This window comes from Rosa rugosa, chromosome 3 (genome assembly GCF_958449725.1).
Source record: "Rosa rugosa chromosome 3, drRosRugo1.1, whole genome shotgun sequence".
In the NCBI taxonomy this organism is placed as follows: Eukaryota; Viridiplantae; Streptophyta; class Magnoliopsida; order Rosales; family Rosaceae; genus Rosa; species Rosa rugosa.
Genome location: NC_084822.1, coordinates 24851958 through 24858350, shown reverse-complemented (window position 1 = coordinate 24858350; position 6393 = coordinate 24851958). Strand labels below are relative to the sequence as shown.

At 36.3% G+C, this 6393-nt stretch overlaps 2 long non-coding RNA genes across 2 annotated transcripts; both read right to left on the bottom strand.

Moving 5' to 3' along the window:
* Positions 1-2972: 2972 nt before the first annotated feature.
* LOC133736466 (uncharacterized) lies at positions 2973-4080 on the bottom strand. The gene is made up of 3 exons (XR_009859574.1): positions 3985-4080; positions 3412-3668; positions 2973-3024 (listed from the first exon to the last, which is right to left on the bottom strand). It is a non-coding gene; the product is annotated as an uncharacterized LOC133736466 (long non-coding RNA).
* A 1071-nt stretch (positions 4081-5151) lies between these two features.
* Positions 5152-5880, bottom strand: LOC133736504 (uncharacterized). Its single transcript, XR_009859590.1, has 3 exons — positions 5691-5880; positions 5441-5561; positions 5152-5220 (listed from the first exon to the last, which is right to left on the bottom strand). It is a non-coding gene; the product is annotated as an uncharacterized LOC133736504 (long non-coding RNA).
* Between the last annotated feature and the right edge of the window lie 513 nt (positions 5881-6393).

Sequence of the window (6393 nt, the reverse complement as noted above, 5' to 3'; positions counted from 1 at the left end):
CCACTACCTTCTTTGGATTACAGTTATAACTTCACAAAAGCAATAAAATCTCGCTAAAACTGTAATGCAAATAACATAGCAATAAAAGTCCACAAATCAAAAGAAGATATCAAAGCTATATAACCATAATCTAAATTTGGAAAAAAAATTCAGCAATAAAATTTGGCTACAATCTTCATAACAGTATCCCCTATTTTTAAAATCAAATCTATAAAATGTGAGTAGTATATATAATCCAATTAGAGAAAAGTCATAAGAAGAAGAAGAAGCACTACCTTCACTACGCTGCCTTATGAAAAGCAAGCAATCCAACAATAACCCAACCCTAAAAACTTCAACCAACACAACCTGCACATAAGGCAATCACAAAATAACATATTAAAAAATACCATCAATCCTCTGCGAGAAACTAAAGAACATGATACAAAAAACTGGAAGACCTGATTAAGACATGCAAGGAAAAAAAAAAAAAGGTAATCCAACAATCGAATAAATGAGGATTAAGACATGCAAGTTTTTTCCTTGTTTCGATGGATTAGAGCACTACAATGATATGTGAACCAATGCAAATGGTATCAAATACTATAGGTGATTTGTAACAAATCACGCTTAATTTTTTTTTTTCATGAGTAGGAATTGAGTCATACAAAGATGAAATCTCACCTATTTCTTTTTGTTAACAGACCTGCAGAAATCTCACCTATTTCTTTTTGCTAACAGACCTGCAATGCAATAAAAAGTACGAATAAGGATTTCATACAAAGAAGAATAAATGATGCAATTGACAAAAGAAAAATTAAGCATACAGCTTTTAAGAATAGAAATGCATCATATAATTCGTATCAAACACAAACTATACCTATGAAGATCATGAATATGCGAGAAAGGGTCTATGAATTCAGTTGAAAGTATAAGGAAAACCAGTCTGAAGCAGAAACCACAGATAAGAAGGCAATCATATCAATGAAGCATAACAGTAATCAATATCTTCTCTTAGAATTCCCCCTTTCTTAATGTGCACATAATCTTAAATTAGAAATGAAATTTTAAAATAAAGGTTACTTAGGATTGGTAAACGCTATAGCCTGCATAGGCTAGGCTTAAATTATATCAAAGTTACACCAGCTAAAGCTTTTCTGATATCAAGAAAGATCAAAATGTTAACATCCCATCTCATAGCTGAAAGACCACATCAAATCAATTATCAGCATTCTCACAAAATATAAAAAAATAAATAAATACTTATTGGCATAAGCTCAAGAACACTATTGTCTAGCACTCAACTGAATAACCCAACAGATAAACCTTAGAATGCAAAATATTGAAATAGATTTAGTACCCAACTACCCATTAAGTCATTAACCAATTCAAACTTAGAACTTACCTTAAGAGACTGAATATGATGTGTGCTGCACTCTGAAAATAGAACACCAGAGAGATATTTATAAGCAGCCAGTTATGTTTACATGGAAATTTATACATAACTGACAAATGTGAACACAAGAAAGAAGTGTAAATAATTTCTTTGACATACCAAGATCAATAGAAACCCAAGCCACATGCGTTTAGGTGAAGGGAACGGAAGCATTAAGCGGCCAACACCATAGATGGCAGCTGCAAAGAAATGGAGAAACAAGTGTAATGGACGAGGGTTAAGACCAGAGAGAAGAGAAACTGGTCCATATGAGCAGATGCCTCCAAGCCTCCAAGGGATAAGACAGTGTTGTATCCTTCCCATATTTGTAAAGAGCATAACCAAACACTTTCTGGGCATCAATCTACTCATTTGCACAATCTGTGGTCAGGAATAGATATTGTTCAATGTTCATCAAAATTTAGGTACTAGTTTAGTAATAATCATTCAACTTCAGTAGAAGCATGAAGTTAAATTAAACAATTTCAAAATGCACACAATTCTAGATTAGGTGATTGCTTACCTTCAAGACCCAACTCAATTAATTTGAGATATCCCCCAGGCTGCAATAGCTCCCCGGCCAACAAGTCTGTCTGGCTCACTCAATACTTTTGCACTCCAAAAATCACAAAGTTTCAGCTGATGTGTGTGTGGATTTACCTGAATATGCACCAGTAGGATTTGAGCATGACCAATAAAATTTTACTGTTAAACAACCACAGGCTTATATTCTAATACACTTACTGTTAAACAACCACAGGCTTATATTCTAATAAACAAATCAAAGTTAGCGTGAAATACTGATTAGCCTACTCATTTAAAATTTATTAGAGGTGCCATGGACTCAGTACAATTATAAATTAAGCCAGAGTTCCTCAGCCAACAACGGGCAGTCTGTATTTTTTTTTCTTTTCACGTAATGCATAGCGTGCTGTACCTAACAGATAGCAGACCCTTCTGTTTTTTTTTTTGTTAACTAAAATGATGTGCATCAAAAAAATAATGAACCTTTCTCTTCACATAAATTTCATAACTCAATAATAAGAGCATATGGCATTAGGAGGGTTATATTGTACTACTCCCTCAAATATTCTTGGAGCAAAATTGTAATACAGAATCCATAAAGACATAGTACCACAGGATCCTTATATAAAAGAGCTTCTAAGAATTTAGAACTCAGAATCCTCTGCTAAATATGGTTCAGAGCATGATAACTATAAAGAAGAATGAATGTTCTGATAGTTTAATTAAGCAATGCATAAGACCAAAAAGGCTTTAATTAACAAAGTGCAAGCAAAGTTCTTTCATACTGGGTTTAAGAACAAAAAGGAAGAGACAAATATAGCAGGCACAAATGCATTCATGATTTATACCCATTAATTTCAGCAGATAAAAGAGAAACTCTTAAGCAACTAGAACTCAACCAACACCAAATGAAACTCCTAAACAACTGGATACACAGAACAGAACCACAGATCCTTTAACCAACTATGTTGTTACTGCAAAGCTTGATTAAAATTCCCCATCTTGTTGTGTAAGAGAGAAGAAAATAAAACTAACCAATCTCCTAAGAACCGTGTCATCTAGTTCCTGAGGCTTATTAGTAGCACCTGCAAGAATATAAAAACAATATTAGAGAGGCATGCTAAAATCTATTTAGGTTTTGGTATGATCAGAATGAAAATATATATATATATATATATATATATATATATATATATATATATATATATATATATATATATATATAAAACAGCCCTCGAAACTCATCTAACAGATTATGTCAGAACTTTATTCCCTGCCACCCTTTATCCCTTGACTTATTTAATTCAATTAATTCCAGGAGATGATTAAAGTTTGCTTTTAAGGTTTTATCAACAATCCAAGTGAACTTATTTTCCCTGATCAAAATCCCAAGCAGACTACAATGATTAGAAATAAGAAGGGCATTATCTAACAAGTTGGCATTATCTAATATCTAACAAGGGAACTGTCACCGTGACATATAGTAGCGGCTTAGCAGCATTTGGATTCGTTGGAACAGGCTTGATCGATCCATTGCTTAATGCCTTTAATAATACTAGGGTACAGAACACCCTGCTCCTCTCCACCAGATGAAGTGTATTTATGATTATCCCTCAATCATCGGATCAATCACAGAGATAGTGGTCTTCTTTGATCCAAGTGTAACTGCTCCATCATCTAACGTATAGGGCGTCTTATAGACGACCTCAGCCATAGGAATATTAAGTTTCTGCAAGCAAGTCAATTATTAATGTACAATACAACCCCACTATGTACAAAATATATCCTATCAGTAAAACTTTGTATATAATCTAATTCATTGCAGCTATGAGTCGGAAGTTTCTCAACTTCCAAAGTACTTATCCTTCAAGAATGTGGCAATCCTTATACATCCAAAGCTATTGTTATGCTGGAACTACAAAGTTTATTAAGATTATCTAAGAAAATATGAAATTCATCTCATTGTAGATAATATCCATATTATACTATGAAGCTGTTTGTTTATAGACTAGATCTACAGTCTCCACATAAAGGTATTTACTTACCCTCCAGTAGTTGCAGTAGCAGGTTGCCCAGTGGCGTCATTCCTCTTGATGGAATCAAAATTCAGAACTAGCAGATTGAATACTAGCACGGAAGCACCTTTACAATTACTGGTAGATATTAAATTTATAATAATAAAAAGAACCACAATTAAGCATCAATAACAGTTCAAAATCCAAAATTGAATTACTACACAATCAGCAAGAACCCTAATTTCCTAAACCGTAAATGCCAGATTAGTATTCCAACACTATCTTATCAATAGTGTAACACAATCCAATATCTACACTATCTTATCATCAGTATAACACAATCCAATATCAATACACAGTTGTTAATGTCTAAAAGTTCGGCGGTAGCTGAACCTTTGTTAACGCTGATCCGGAGGGCGGATCGATACTTGTGACGTTCTCAAAGCCTCCGCTACCTGTCAAGTAAAATACAAAGGGCGTCAGAGGGAGACCGCGTTGGGCGGTCTTCAACTCTCCGATGCCTAAGTTAGTCAATGTATTTATGTTGACAAAGTAACAGTAGGTAAGTATTGAATGCGTAATTAATGAGGAGAGAGGAGAGAACCTTTTATAGGTGAGGAAGAGGTTGATCTTCTCTTTGTTTTCGATGTGGGACTGATGTGCTTCAGTCCCCAGCTCTGGGAGCTTCTGATGCTATCTTGGCGCGGCGCGTGGCGGCGCGTTAGCGGTGATCTGGGGGTGATCCGCCGCCGAGGTTGTAGCCCGCCTGGCGGTGTGTTTGCATGTCATTCCTTTGGTTGGAATTAGTACCTTTGGCGGTCGAATGAGCGTGGCCCATTATAGCTAATTATGCTTGCAAATGTACATGTATGTACAACAGTCGACATATCAAACAAATTATATAAACAAAAGATTGGGAAAAAAAAAAAGAGGATCGAGTAACCGCACCTTGTACTGAAATTTTTCCCAGAATTTCTCAACCCAGAATATGTCTCACATGTTAGTACGAGTTGAGCCCTTGTTACGAGTCGCCAACTTTGATATTCCTGCAAGTAAAAGGCATAATAAGCTTGCCATTCAAGGACATATCACAACTGAACTAACTCTGTGAATTGAAATTGTATTGTAATTGGCAGGTTAATCAGCATGACACTGACAAAGCAGAGAGAAAACTAATTGTAATACCTTTGGACTAATTGTCGTTCTGGATCTGCATAAGCGCAGCCTCTTGGACCTCTTCTCGCAAACATTATTGCACTAACACGTCTGCAGATGACAAAAGCCGCAATAGGGGAAAACGTCAAAGACATTCATTAAACATTTAGAACCATTAACCATATTCATTCAACACCAAAGTAAGGTTTAAGCAGAAATTGTATAACAACTCTCAAAATTGTTCACTGACCCAGCAATCAAACAGAATCCATATTGAAATCAAAACCAGAATTTCAATATTTCAATCAAAATCGAAATTACGTGAACTTACCCCAAAAACTAAGTATCGATCACAACCCTATACCCAAGTCCCTCATCTTCTCCTTGGCTCAAAACGCAGTTATCCAAAACGCAGGTCCTCTTCCTCCTCACAACAAAACCGAACAATACCCCTACAAAATCGAAACCCAATTGAATTCAAAACCAATCACAGCAAAAAGATTGAAACCCATATCAATCCAAACCCAACCGCAACAAAAACCCCAATCAAAACAAAAAAATAGGAATCTGGGAAACAATACCTTCGATAGCCAAGCTTTCAAGATTGATCCAAATGAAACTCGAACTGACTTCTTCTCCCGCTCTCTCGATTCCAACAGTATCGCCTTCCACTGCTCCAGTCTAATTCAAGGAGAAAGGGTCGGTGCCGTCGACCTTCGAGGATAGAGGGAGAGGGCTAGTGCCGGCGACCGTCCAGGAGAGATTGAGAGAGAGAGACGACGAGTCACTAAGTGATTGACTAAGAATTCATGGAGAGACCAAGACAAGAGTCACTGAATGTCGCCGTTTCGCCGCCATCGACAGTGAAGGAGGCTGAGAGTCAGAGAAAGAGAGAGAGGTCTGGGTTTCCAGTAATTGGAACACCTCATTTTGAAGAGGATAAGAGGAAAAGTAAAATCCAATCACCCCAAATAGAAGAAAAATCCAATCACCCCAAATAGAAGAAAAACCTAATCGAAATCAAACCTAAAATTGAAACTAAGAAGAAGACGGAGAGACTAAGAAGAAGAATCGAGAGAGCGAGAAGACGAAGGAGAGAGTGAGAATCGAGTTCTGAGAGAGCTGAGTGAGAAGGCTCTGGTTTTTGAGGTTTTCAGTTTTGCGAGTTCTAGGTCAAGCTGAGAGAGCTGATCGAATGAGAATGACAGAAAATGACTTAATTGCGAGGGATCTATGTCCAAAAGCACAAGTCAAAATGACTTGGAAAATTTTAAAACAAACTCC